A 15,508-nucleotide genomic window follows, 5' to 3' on the forward strand; every position below is an offset into this window, starting at 1 on the left:
CCCAGAACTGTTGCACCGATTCCGCTAATTCTTTTTTTAGAATATTTCTTGAAATTGCTTATAAAGTCTAAAAAGAATAAAAGTAACATTTTTGTCAAAAAATGCAGAGCATGTGTTTGTTCGATGTAAACTATGCGAGCAAACTTGCTTTGTGTGAGACATTAGCATTCGCTACCTTTATTTACCTCCTGGAGTACATTTATATGTAAGTATGGATGTATGTATGTTTTCTTTTTAAACGGTTTTATGTAGCTTGACTTGACAGGCAGGCCGCACGGCCATTGTGAACGAATTTTGTAATTGAAATTTAAGTAACTTCCCGATAAGCTACAAGCTTGAAACTTGGAATATAGTTCAGAACCCAATGACAATGCAATAATAAGAAAAAAATCGCCGCTAGGTGACGCATGGATCGAGATATTCACAAAAATCGTATTTGTGGCCCGATTTGGCTCATATTTGGAACACATAATACATACAAGAATAGAAAGTGACCTATGAAAAAAATCGCCGCTAGGTGGCGCAAGGATCGAGATATTCATAAAAATCGTATTTGTGGTCCGATTTGGCTCATATTTGGAACATAATACATGCAAGAATAAAAAGCGACTTATGAAAAAAAATTGCCGCTGGGTGGCGCAAGGATCGAGATAATCACAAAAATCGTAGTTGTGGTCCGATTGGCTCTTGTTGGGAACACATAATACATACAAGAATAGAAAGTGACCTATGAAATAAAATAAAAATCGCCGCTAGGTGACGCATGGATCGAGATATTCACAAAAATCGTATTTGTGGCCCGATTTGGCTCATATTTGGAACACATAATACATACAAGAATAGAAAGTGACCTATGAAAAAAATCGCCGCTAGGTGGCGCAAGGATCGAGATATTCATAAAAATCGTATTTGTGGTCCGATTTGGCTCATCTTTGGAACATAATACATGCAAGAATAAAAAGCGACTTATGAAAAAAATTGCCGCTGGGTGGCGCAAGGATCGAGATAATCACAAAAATCGTAGTTGTGGTCCGATTGGCTCTTGTTGGGAACACATAATACATACAAGAATAGAAAGTGACCTATGAAATAAAATAAAAATCGCCGCTAGGTGGAGCAAGGATCGAGATATTCACAAAAATCGTATTTGTGGTCCGATTTGGAACACATAATACGTACATGAATAGAAAGCGACCTGTGATGCCCGATTTGGCTCATATTGGGAACAAATATTGCATACAGTCCGGTAGAAGTGACATCAAAATATTTTGGAGTTGGAGGAGGAAGGATTATGTATTGAAGACTTAGGTTGTAACAAATTGTCAGGAAAGAGTCCTTGTAATAATGAGTCACTAAATGAACTAAATAGAATGAGAAATAATAGGCGATTAAATAAGGACTAAAACTAGAAAATAAAATAATTAAAAAAAATTTTAAGTTAAACGGTTTTATTGAAAACAATGCTTACATGAAGCATTAATAATACGAAAAGCTAGAAATTAGAACGGCCAACGCTTTTATTTAATTGTCTGATCAAAGCCCTAGATTGATAAGGAGTGTGTGTGATGACTAGTAACTAGGACTTACCTAATTATTTTCTAGCTTTTCGTATTATTATTACTTCATGTAAGTATTGTTTTCAATAAAACCGTTTAACTTAAACATTTTTTTTAAATTATTTTATTTCATTTCATATTAGCTTAACTCATGTATGTACATATTTTTGGGTGTTGCCACGTTAAAAATCTTAAACATTTCGTGAAAACTCTTAAACAATTTTTTGTTATGTATGATTTTTTAGTAATCGGGGATTGCCCATATTGCTTTTTTTTTTTTTTTTTTTTTTTTTTTTTAAATGTATGAAAACATTTATTTGAAGCAATTTTTTAATTTTATAATTTATTTAATAATTTGGGAAAAATTTAAACAACATGACATCAGGACGGACAAGGCGACAGCTGTTTCGATTATACCTTGTAAATCTCTTCAAAGCCTTTTCTCCCGGTTGGTTAATTCGTTGTAGTTCTATAAATAGAACGAAAACAGCAACAAAAACCAAAGTTTCTTTGAAAACCGCCGTACCAAGCATAGCTTTAACACATAATTGCATACGAAGTATGCAATGTGTAAAAGATTAAAAATATGCAAAAAGAAGGCAATTGGGAAAGACTTCACAACAGGCATGACGTAGCTGAATGCGTTTGCAACCATTTCAACTATCGTAGGGGTGCGAGTTCGACTCCCACTCCCGGGAGAAAAGGCTTTGAAGAGATTTACAAGGTATAATCGAAACAGCTGTCGCCTTGTCCGTCCTGATGTCATGTTGTTTAAATTTTTCCCAAATTATTAAATAAATTTTTTGTTATGTTTGCATATATATGCTAACGTTTGTGCACTAAGAAGATTTAATTATTACATTTTTTATGTTAATTTATATGCTGATTGTAAAGACATAATAACTGAAAATGCGTTTTTAATATTTTACATGACAGAAAAAAAGAAGGGGAAAGACAGAGGAAGAAAGGGACGCGGAATGAGAGGAGTAAATAAAGAAAACGGGGAGATAGGGGGGATAGAATGAGGTAAAAACTTGCTAAAAATGATGCAGATGGACCGTAATTAGAGCAGAACAACCTCTGTCAGTTCTGTTGGTCTATTATAAAAGTATACGAATCCTGGCGTATGATATTGACATTGATGTCTACCTCACATTGTCCTAGATGAAGAGGGAGAAAAAGTAGGTCTGCGATGCAAGAGTACCAAACCGAGCAGCTATTGTAAGGTATGACTCGGCACTTTCAGGCCTTGACAGCCATGTCTTTTTATGGTCCACTTGCAGGATGCACGATTTGAATGCTCTTCTGACTGGTGGTAGTTGGTTAGTTCATAGGGAGAGGGTTAGGATTTACTCTCATTCATGTCTGCCTGGGGTGGGTAAAATGAATTTGTTTTAATTTCGCGCGGGTGGCATCGCCAAAGATTCCAATGGTGTGGGAAAATTCCCAATAACGGCAACTATGCAAAGTGACAGCTGAATTGCAGACTTTATAGGATGTGACACATAAACTTCAGGCGCGGTACGATTTTGACATTAGTCCATCAATTCACAAAAACAAAGTATACGGAACTTTTAATTTTGGTCGTAGGTGTGTCACCGTAGCTACCATCTTGTATGGTTCCAAAATGGCAAGCATAGTTAAATCATGCGATTTAACGGCGGTTTTCCGTAGCGCAGTCGCGATTGGAAAAGAATTTTTCCGAAATTCTTTGAACGGTCATGACAGCGTGGTGGCCATTTTTCATATAATCGAGAACTTCGGCGGAGTGCAGTGGACTAAAAATTTTAATTAAATACACTATCTTAATAAAAGAGAGAAAAGAGAAAATAAGTGGTAAAAATGTTAATCAGTAATGCAGCAACAAAATTGGGTGCAAAAGTTTGTATGAAAATATATTAAACTATGCAGAAATTGTTTTGGAAAAAAACAGGACTGTAGCGAAAAGTGAAAAATTTTCAGCGTCTACACAAATTTGAGCGTGCCTAGAAAGCAAAGCGTTTCTTCGGTTAGTATATTCAGCGATTATTACATTTACCAGCTAATACTTAATTAGCTGAGTGTATGCAAAAAAATTTGAAGCGCATTGGCGATTGCATAAGCCAGCAAATAGGCTGATCGATATACCATGAATCTGTTGTGTGGAAGTGATTACGACAAAAGCAAATGAATTGTTTTGCAATGATCTATTATATGATTCATAGTTTTATGTTGTAAAAGTTGGAAGGAAAACGGGCGGCCAGAAATAAGGATTCGAATATAGAGTGGACGACCTGTATATGAATTGTCTGCACCAACAAAAATTGCCGAACAGCCTCCGGGTGGAGCCCTCGTCATAACTTTGACTCAGCTGGAGGCATAAAATCGGGAAACGGGGTTATCGAATGCCTTCCCTCCCCATATTAATTGTAAGTTATACAATACATACAAGCATTTGGCGTTGACACAAATAACGAGCGAATGAATAGTTGAGGAAATTACAAAGTATATAATAGATGAAGTGTAATAGATAAATGCGAATATGTGATGAATAGGGGTCCCACGCAATGATCGTAAACGCCATTTATTTTTTCTTTTTTTTTCTTTTCGAAGTAGCACCCAAGTACCACCATCAGCAACGCCAAAACCTGCTATGACAGCCGGCCAACGGCAACAACGACAAGCCGTCATACATAGGCCCGCCGAACAAACCTGATACAACACCCGGCCAACGCCAAAAATTGCCGCCACAACAACGGCAGACCGTCATACATAGGCCCGCCGAACAAACCTGATACGACAGCCGGCCAACGCCAACAATTGCCGGCACAACAACGGCAGGCCGCCATACATAGGCTCGCCTACAACACCTACTACGACGCCGGCCAACGCCAACAATTGCCGGTACAACAACGGCAGGCCGCATACATTGGCCCGACTACAACACCTGCTACGACAGCAGGCCAACGCCAAAACAATTGCCGGCACAACAACGGCAGGCCGCATACATAGGCCCGCCAACAACACCACCCGGCAAGAACAACCACACCGGCAACGACAACCTACCGGCTACAACAACCATACCGGCAACAGCAACCCACTGACAACAACAACATCTACATACGTCGGTGAGTTCGTTCCGCAATACGGACAATTTAAGAATTAACATTTTTTTTCCTTTTTTTTTGAATTTAAACTTATTATATAGTATTTTAAGCAAATAAGCTACCTTAGGATGACACTTTAAAAGAAAAACTTTATCATTCGTTAAAATCCTAATTTCATGCTACATACATAATTCGTTAAAATCCAAACATTTAATAATAATTACAATTACGCCTAATTTTATGCTACATACATACGCTCGTAAATTAGACACAAAACTGAGGCGTGTTTAATTGCTGCTCGCATTCAGCATATGCGCTATTTTTTTTATAAGTTGAGTAGCAAGGAAAAGCAAATTTAATAACAAAAACAATACAATAAACAAAGAAATTGCATAGCTGATTTGACAACTATTATTTCAAGTTTACCATCGATTTTCGTATAAATCACACAGTCTCAGAACCAATTTGTGTATTTTATTTCGGTATAATATAACTAGTTACTATATGCATTCTAGACATTAGTTGTATATTATGAAGTATATTTGTGATGTATTTTTGCAAATATTTGAAATCTGGTTTAAGTGCAAATGATGATTGAAACAGAGGAAAATTTTTTTTTTTGTATAAAAGGAACACACGACATTACGACAAAAAATAGATGGTATAGGTACCTACGTAGTAATAAGCGCGCTAGCCTGTTGAAGTCGTTATGTATACCAACTATGTTAACTTTACTTTTGGTTCATCATGAAATTTGCTAGCATACCTTTGACTATTTACTGAATATTTATCAATTAAATTAAATAACGTTAGCGTGGGCGTTACATACACACGCACATAAAACTAAACTTTTAAATTGGGTTATTTATTAAGCTTCCCCCATTATTTTATATCTACAATTTTTCTTTGAATTAAACATATACATATAGTAATTCTCCTGCTATTATCGTCAAGTTATGCCAACCCATTTACACACATAAATACATTTATATCCGTTCATAACACAAGTTTACAAATTCAGGTCAACTTTTGGATCTGAGCAGATAAGAACGATTCTTAACTATATTTGATATGCTGAATTCGAATCTGCATTCAGGGTTTTAAGATTGATTTTAGTTTCCGAGTTCTCGCATGATAGCACCATTGTGCTGTTATAGCATTTTCTAAATAGTTTCACTGCTTGTTAAGTCATTTCAACTGTAACTGTAAAATAACATAAGTGATTAGAGCAAATAAAAATGCAGACAGTGTTGCAAAGTTGATTCAAAGTGTTTTTGTTGTTTTTTATGCTTGTGGGATAGCCGCGCAATTGAACATCATTTTGTGAGAAAGGAATGTCAAAGTCGTACTCAATATGAGCCTGGATAGCAAAACGCCTCCGCTGAACCATTTGTAAATCCACAAGATATTTTCCTGCCACCTCTTCACATTAAGCTAGGCCTTATAAAGAACTTCCTCAAAGCATTAAACCGTGAAGGACCGGCTTTTCAGTACTTAGTCAAAATGTTTCCTAAATTTTCATATGCAAAAATCAAAGAAGGAATATTTTTCGGACCTGATATTAGAAAATTAATGGCTGATAAAAAATGTACAAAATGTTTAACGCCCGATGAAGCAGCCGCATTGGAATCTTTTCAAAATATCGTTCACCAATTTCTTGGTAATCACAAATCCCCTAATTTTAAGGGAATTATTGGCGATATGTTGGAAAATTATCGAAAGATTGGAGCTAAAATGTCTCTAAAGATGCATTTTCTGCATTCCCATCTCGATTTTCCCCCGAAAACTTGGGTAATACGAGCGACGAACAAGGAAAGCGGCTACACCAAGATCTAGCCAACATTGAAAGACGATACAAAGGATTTTGGGATGAAGGCATGATAAGCGACTACTGTTGGACTCTAATACGCGAAACAGATACTAAACAATACAAAAGGCAAATTTCCACCAATCTTCATTTCTGATTTGTTACTTTTAAGTTAATAAAATTAATATTATTTGACAGAAATCTTTAAAAATGAATTTATTGACTGTATTATAAACTAGAATCAATCTTAAAAGACGGAATGAAGAATCGGATTCAGCATCATAAATTGTTTAAAAAACCACTTTTAGTTGCCTAGATCCAAAACCGTGTATACTTGTGTAATTTAACATAACGAATAAAGGGGTTGCAGACTAACTAAATTAAAATACAATAAAATAAGATAAACTAAAATAAGCTAAAATAAAACAAGGTAAACTGAAATAAAATAAGATACAATCAATTGCAATAAAAGTAACCTAAATATACCAAAAATAAAAAGCAAACTACAATCAAACAAATTATAATGAAATAATAAAGATCACAAATAAAAGAGATAAAACGAGATAAATTAGAATAAAATAAGTACGGGTGTTTTTTTTTGTTGTCAAATTTTATGCGGGGTTAACCGTTAAGCAGAACAGGTAATCCGGTCGGACTTTTTTTTATTTTGTACTACATACAATATTGAGATTTTTTTCTTTCGCTTAGGGGTATTCTTACAACCTTTTGAATAAACCTTAGTACAGGTTTAGTTGTTTTGCATTTATTATCATGTATGTAATCAATCAATATATATCAGAACATTGTAAGGAATATTGTCCCAGAAAATCAACATCAAAACAGAAAAACAATTTTCATAGATTAAACCTTTATCCTCACTAGTAATAAAGTGAAGAAGATATGGAACGCAGCTTAAATATCCATGATTAAACAAGTTTTTTTTTCTGTTTTTATTTTGATTTCATGAGATTGACCTGTAGTTAGTTTTAATAATCAGGGTTTACCTGATATTGATTAAATCTATCTTAATATATAAAAAACACGTGTCACAGCTTTGAGGCCAATGGACTCCTAAACTACTGAACCGATTTTGAATTTGTTTTGCATCCCGCGTGTAGTTTGATCTAACTTGAAATATAGGATAGGTTATATCTCAGTTTATAGTCGCAATATTATTTTATTGCAATATTGTTTATACGTAATATTAAAATGTTACGTATACGCAGTGGTGCACCTCTTTTCAGTTGGTATGGATATGTTTGTGCACGTGCTTATTTAACTTTACATACATATAATATATATATATATATAGCACATCACCAGGGCCGGTGAGAGGGGGCCCGGGGTTTCTGAGGGGACCCGCGATTTGAGGTACTAAGACATTTTTTTTTAATTCATGAGAGTCTTTAGTTCTTCCATGTGCAATTTTTAAGCCGAATTTCAAAAGCAACGAAAATCTGCATTTCGTTTTAATATTATAGTGAAGTGTGAAAAATAAAAATCTATATATCTAAAAAGAAAGGCTAAAATGTGTGTTAGTTGGTCGCCGGGCGATTTTGTTCAAACTTTCACACAAGTTGCGCAAACCACACGCGGTGGTTACTACGGGTACAGGGTCTCGAGCTATTAGCCAAAACGTGGGCCAGTGAATGCCTAGAGAGTGTTTATACAATATGGGTATCAAAAGAAAGCTGTTGATGAGTGCTTTGGTACTGAGTAATATATTATCCAGAGACGGACTGGGACTGGGATTAGGACTAGGACTGGGAATGAGACTCGGAGTGGGACTGGGACTGAGACTGGAATAAAATACATACCACCCTCTGGGACAGGCAATAAGGGATGCAGAAGAATGAGAAGGAATTGAGAGAAGAGAAAAGAGAGAAGGAGAAGAAGATTGAGAAAGGGATAGAATGAGACCAATGTGGAGATTGATGAAGCGAAAAAGACGGAGGGAGGAGTGAATAAAAGGATTAGGAAAAAGTGAAGAGGGGGGAGACTTTTTAAAATGTATGCAGATAGGCCAAATTTAGGGCAGGATAACGTCTTCCGGGTCTTCTAGTATTTTGCTATATTTCAATTACATTTTCGTTGATTTTTTAAAATAAATTTTGAATAAATATTGTGAAAAATGTGAATGCTGACGTTCTGTTTCAAATAGAAGGCACGTAGGGTTATCAGGTAAGGGGCCGCCGAGCAATTAGGTGTGTCGGTGGCCAGGGATTTTGGGGGTGGGACTAGCACCGGGCGTCGCAACAACTCCCGCGGCGCCTCTATGTATATTCGGCCTTTTTACCCTTTTCAGTTTTTTTTTTATTATTTAATGTTTTGTTTTTCAGCCAAAGTAACCGGTCATTTCCGGTTGGCTAAACTTTTTTGCGTTTTCCCTTTCGATTTTTTTTTATTTCTTTTGAATTTTGAATGTTTAAAGGTCTGTCCGTGGCATCCGGTTCGACCGGATGTCGTTTTATTTTGAATTATAACCGTTTTGAGTCGGCTCTGCGCTTTTGTCAGTTTTTGAAAGGCATGATAGGATTTTTTCTGTGTATGGCGCAGGACAGAAAGGTTGACAAGAACCCCACCCAGCCGACATGACTAGCCACCGTGCACCACTAAATCATGCCGACTGCCTTCCATGCTGCTCCACTAAAGATGCGTTTCCATAAAAGCTTGTTTGCGGATATTAATTCGAAACTATGTAAATTTTCGCCTGTTTAAGAGCCATAAATAACAGAAAAACATTATGCCTCTATGGCATTACCACAATACAAGATATTTGTATTTATGTAAATGCCAGAATAAGTGTAGCTTGTAATACACAATCAAAAGAATTTCACTTTCGACCACACGTAAATAACTCATAGCGACATAGTCATAGCGGCATAGAAAGTTATATTGAACCCAGCGGGGAGCCGTATCCGTTTACGGTTGTTTAACCCATATGCGTTACACTGACCAGCTCACGTATCGATCAGCATGCCTGATCGACAGCGTCGGTTTGTCAGTGCGACTGACCAAATATTATTACATAGTTAGGTAGTAAGAATATTCTGTTGACTAGGTATATAGAAATAGAATGTAGTTATCCTTAGTGTAAGTATTGTATGTAAATATTGTAATAGGATTGTAAGTAATTTTACTATAAAAGAGAAAGTATTTATGCACTGAACTTAAGTGCTCATCGAATATATTTTATTCTAATTACCGACGAAGTTATTACATGGAGATCCTGCCAGCTTGGTCAAGATATAGCAAAACTGCTGAACACCTTGCTGGAGGAAGATCCTGGATAATAAACCAAGCAGGATTCGCCTTTCACATATTACATGGCGATCCTGCCAAACTAGATTAAAATTGGCAAAACTGATAAAAAATCTAGTTGGAGGAAAATCCTGCCAGCCTGATCTTCAATTAGCTGAAAATTTGCTCATAAGCAAAATTCGCTAGATCTTGCTGAACAAAGATCCTGCCAAGTCTTTTAGTCAAATATTAAAATATTAAATTATTATATGAGTCAAAAATTAATGGACATACATTAGTGCCAAAGAGGACTAACAAAAAAGTCCTAGCCAAATATTTTTTAACACTACTGAAGAGCACTGGCGAATATTGGATGAGGAAAACTTGCGAATATTTTACTTGGACAATTAGCATAAACGGATGTAACATTTTTTAAAACATATCACCTGGACGCAGCTGATTGCGCATAGACGAAGTGGAATAACATTTCAACCAAACTGGCGAGATACCAATTTGGATGCAGTTGGATGCGCATAGAAGAAGTGGAATAATATTTCAACTCGACTGACGACATACAACTTTGCACTACAATTTAGACTGGCAGCATAATTAATAACGTTAAGTATCCTTAAAATTAGAACAAATTGAGCGGCCTTGAGACGCTTACCCATTAGCAAAAATTTCATTTTTGCTTAGGATTTTTTTTAGTACTAGGAGAATTTAGAAAATAATTTAAGTAGAATGAAAAGAATAAATGTAAAAATTTAAAGGAAAATTGAAAACAATAAGTTAAAAAAAAACGAATTAATTAAATGTAAAAGAAAAATAAATTAAAATTGAAAATATTAGTACATAAATTGGAATGCCAGGGAAATATTGGGAACACCACATTAAATGGATGGATAAAGTAATTTTAATGCAGGCAAAGTAGATTATGATAAAAAAACTACAATGGTTAAAGTCTTTTTGGAAGAAAATAGGAATGGAAAGGGAACCTACAATAGAAGACATTAAAAATCCCTCGACCAAAGAAGAAGAAATAGCTAGGAAAATAAGGATGACTTTCCCCGATAGGGATCAATATTAAAATTATAATATCTCTGAAAAAATTCTATTTATGAATAAATAAAAATGAAACAAAATCGCCTAGGAATAAAGTTTTAGATATTTTTGTAAAATTAGTTAAAAGAAAAAAAGATATACTAAGCTATTAAATCATAAAAATTTTTTCAGATGTTAAAAATATTAATAAATATACTTTAAGAAATATTTTAAAATAACAATTTTTATAATACAAAATTTATAAATAAAATAAAGTATTTTTATTAAAATTGGAATTTAAACCCTTATTCACTAGTAATTACAGTAGTTTCAAAATGTCTTGGTAGACAAAAATCGCTCAAGGCATCATGATAGCGATAGCCGGATACGAATTAGGGAAAGAAAATTCTGAAGTACCAGAGAATAGAATGGTTAAATACGAACCACCAGCCAAGGTAGAAACAAAAAATACCCCAAACATTCCATATGTTTGGCTAGGCGCAATGATTTGCGTGGTCGGGCTATTACTTACTTACTTACTTAATTGGCGCTTAACCGTCTAAACGGTTTTGGCCGTCCAACAAGGCGCGCCAGTCGCTCCCTCGCTCCGCCAACCGGCGCCAATTGTTCACACCAAGGGAGTTTAAATCGTTTTCCACCTGGTCCTTCCAACGGAGTGGGGGCCGCCCTCTACCTCTGCTTCCATAGGAGGGTCGGGCTATTAGTCATTACAATAGTCACTATAATCAGAAAATACATAAAATTTAAATATAGGCAATTGAATAACGTGCAACAGCGCGTCTAAAATTTTTTTTCTACCCAAATTTCCAAACTCAGAGCTGAGGAAGAGCAATAAACAATTCAAGTAAATCTCAAATAGTAAATCTCAAAATGTCACAATCGACAGTAAAGGCAGCCCTGCCTAAAGTGAACAGCAAATCAAAAATTTGCATGATTCCTTTGAATGCTTCTGACAAAAATGGTCATGAAGCAATAGGAAATTCTAGGACAGTGGAAATAAGCAAAAATTAAGAAGGAAAAAAAATACAGAAATTTTAAAACCCGCCCATAAAAAAATGAAGAAAAAGTCACAAAGACATAATATATGTTAAAGCGCTATATAAATGTGCAATAAAAGACTAGTCGCGCTCATTTTCATCTTCGGATAGAAAAATGGTAGCGTAGAAAATTTTCAAGCAACCAGATTGTTGAGGAAGTTATTGGCTTAGGGCAATATTCGACCAGGCTGAAATAAGCCGGCAATCTAGGACTTGAAAATAAGGGAAAACACAGTTGTCCTGAGGGACAAATTGGTGATTAAGAATAAAATATTTACTGCAGTAGGCGAATTTATAAATAAAATATTTACTGCAGTAGGCGAAGATCAAATAAACGCACTAAACCAAGAGGCTGTGCATGTGTCATTCCCGGTAAAAAAAAAAATAATTCTAGTATCCCCAATGGATTTGAAAAAAAAAATAGAATCAAAACAATCACACCATAAACATTCCAATTTGCTCGTCAATAAAAATGTAAACAAACAAAGAAAAAAATGTATAAATATAAAGTCACATTGGCATCTAGTTACGGTTACTTCATAATAATTTGTAAACACAAGCTGATTTTAAAGTGCGTCGACGCTCTTAAAGGCCGGCTGTGCAAAACACATTTAAAACTCTGATATGTAAAAACAAATGTCAATAAAACTTGATGCAAAACATTATTCATAATCACAAGCACACTGCCATACAAAAAAATACACAAAACATAATAATATGTAAATACGAAAGTAAGTACAACAACTCAAATTATATACGTTCCTCCCTTCAAAACATATTAAAAAATGTACAAGCAAAAAAACAAAAGAAAAAAAGGGTCAGCACAAAATCACACATGTCAAGCAAATGTAAACGGATATAAAAATAAGTAAACAAACTCTTCACTCTCAATAACGCAATACAATAAATTACGATAGAAAACTAAAAAGCAATTAAAATTTTGTAAACTCTAAGTGGGTCACTTTAAGGATCAGATACAATTGTTCTCAAGTTTACGTGACCCTTCATAAGGTGGATGGTGTGGCATTACAACAATGCAAGATATTTGTATTTTTGTAAATGCCAGAATAAGTGTAGCTTGTAATGCACAACCAAATGAATTTCACTTTCGACCACACGCAAATTACTCATAGCGACATAGTCATAGCGGCATAGATAAGTTATATTGAACCCAGCGGTGAGCCGTATCCGTTTACAGTTTTTAACCCATATGCGTCACACTGACCAGCTCACGTATCGATCAGCATGCCTGATCGACAGCGTCGGTTTGTCAATGTAACTGACCAAATATTAATAAGAATATTCTGCTGACTAGGTATATAGAAATAGAATGTAGTTATTCTTAGTTTGTAAGTATTGTATGTAAATATTGTAATAGTATTTCAAGTAATTTTACTATAAAAGAGAAAGTATTTCTGAATAAAAAACAATCGGATTTCTGCGCTGAACTTAAGCGCTCATCGCTTTATTACCGATGAACTTATTATACCTCTTGCATACAAAAATCGAGAAATTTCTGTTTCGAGTTTCTCTGATGCAAAAAAAAAACAAGCTGCCTTTTACTCAGAAACTCGAGTTATAGTGTTTTCTCGTTTTTATGGAAAATACAATAGTGATACAATAAAATATCTGCTACTAAATGGGAAAAGACGCATGAAAGATGACTATACTGCCAAACGTTGGGGCCCTCACTAGGGGTTGTCCATACTATTATCTTCTATTGAGTTCCAGTCAAAAGAATAGAAGCAGTATTGCGTCTGGCTTTATCGATCCGCCTTTTGGACTGATAGGAAGTTTATTAGTGTCTGGTATAGGCAAGCGGCTAACAAAGTACTAAGCTCTGCAACAGCTGTCACTCCTATCTCTTCGCTAAAGCATGTATTTCATCTCTGCTTCTGGACAAGTGGGCCTCGGCTTAGCTAAGCAAGCGCTGAATTAACACTTACTCCTATAAAGAAGCGAGGTCTTTCTGGCCAGCTCTTGATTTGACGTTTCGTTATATGCCTCGTCGATCCTTGAGTATCTTGAAAACCGTGTCCGGTTATCTAAGAGAGTTTTACTAATCAATTACACGATGTGATTCCAAAAAAAAAACCGGGAATTCATACTATTTTTCTAGTACATCTCGAAGATCTAAAAATGACTGCAAAATTTTCGTCGGAAATCCATAAACTCGTGAGTTACGGGCAAAAAAATTGGTTTTTAAAACTTTTGGACATTTGCGAGCCCACAGCTTTGTTGGCTATTGCCCGATTTTCAGTTTCTCTCCAGGTCATATAAGATGAGGCTTGCGCCTCCCGATTTTGGGGGTGCCCCAGGTATTATCACTTTTTTTCAATTTTGTAACAGTGTGTTATTTAACACTACATAATGTTCCCGACAGACCTTGCCCTGCCCGAAAATTGGTTTGCCTGCGTTCAAAAAATTAGCCTTGCTTTCCTTCTCTCTCTCCATACAATTCTCGTCTACTCTATCCAACTCCCACTCCAACTCCCACTCCCAATCCTACTCCAACTCTCACTCTAACCCCCACTCTCACTCCCACTTTCCCTCCCACTCACACCCTCCAGATATCACTTCCATTCTAACTCCCACTCTCACCCGTACTTTGCTTTCCATCCCACTCCAACTCCCACTCTCACCTCCACTACTACTCCACCTCTCTCTCCCAATGCATCCTCACTCATATAGGAAATCTCTTTAAAAAATATTGGGATGCCTTATTCACATAATTGCGAACATAAAACGAATTTAAATGTTTAACAATAGGGGGCGTGGTACCGCCTTTTTTTCGAAAAAAAAAAAAAACAATTTTCCGAACCATCCGTGAACCATAACGAACGAAACAAAAAAACGCAGATCAATTAATTTTTCCTTCATAAATATTTGTTTCGTTTTATCTTTTTCAGCGAAATTCCGTTCGAAATTGAGAAATCTTGCAACAGATTTTTGAGTATCTTCCCGTAGAGCTGGCGTCTCGAGACGTTAGACCTACTTCAGAACCTGATGACAACTTAACATGAGGGGAAAAAATTGATCTAGGTTTCGCAGGGATCGGAAATTTTGCGAGCAAGTTTTAAGTAACTTCTCCGTAGTCTTAAGGTATTAAACATAGCTTAGAGCCCTATTAAATTGTAATATTAAGGATAAAAAATGTACAAGACTGAAAAAGAACCGAAATATTTAGAGATATTTAAAAAATTCATACGCAGGAATCTTGCGATCGATTTTAAGTAACATCCCATTGAGCCAAATCTTAAAAACTAAAAAATTGGCGCTATATGGCGCACGGGTCACGATAGTAGAAAAATTTATACGTGGTTTGGAATTTTGGTGGCGGCCAATGTGATGTGATGGTAGCGTGCTCCGCCTACCACAACGAAAGCCCTGGGTTCCCTCCCCGGGCAAAGCAACATCAAAATTTTAGAAATAAGGTTTTCGATTAGAAAATTTTTTTCTAAGCGGGGTTGCCCCTCGTCAGTGTTTGGCAAGCACTCCGAGTGTATTACTGCCATGAAAAGCTCTCAGTGAAAACTCATCTGCCTAGCAGATGCCGTTCGGAGTCGGCATAAAACAAGTAGGTCCCGTCGCGCCAATTTGTAGGAAAAATTAAAAAGGAGCACGACGCAAATTGGAAGAGAAGCTCGGCCTAAAATCTCTTCGGGGATTATCGCGCCTTACATTTTTTTATTTTTTATTTGGAATTTTGCATCAACAAGT

At 35.9% G+C, this 15,508-nt stretch overlaps 1 protein-coding gene across 24 annotated transcripts in view; it reads right to left on the bottom strand.

Annotated features, from left to right (window-relative positions):
- The window catches only part of LOC137236879 (protein eva-1), a 3,007,131-nt gene that overhangs the window by 678,926 nt on the left and 2,312,697 nt on the right, over window positions 1-15,508 (bottom strand). The window lies entirely within an intron of this gene.

The sequence above is a fragment of the Eurosta solidaginis genome, chromosome 1 (genome assembly GCF_040869045.1).
Source record: "Eurosta solidaginis isolate ZX-2024a chromosome 1, ASM4086904v1, whole genome shotgun sequence".
Taxonomy (NCBI): Eukaryota; Metazoa; Arthropoda; class Insecta; order Diptera; family Tephritidae; genus Eurosta; species Eurosta solidaginis.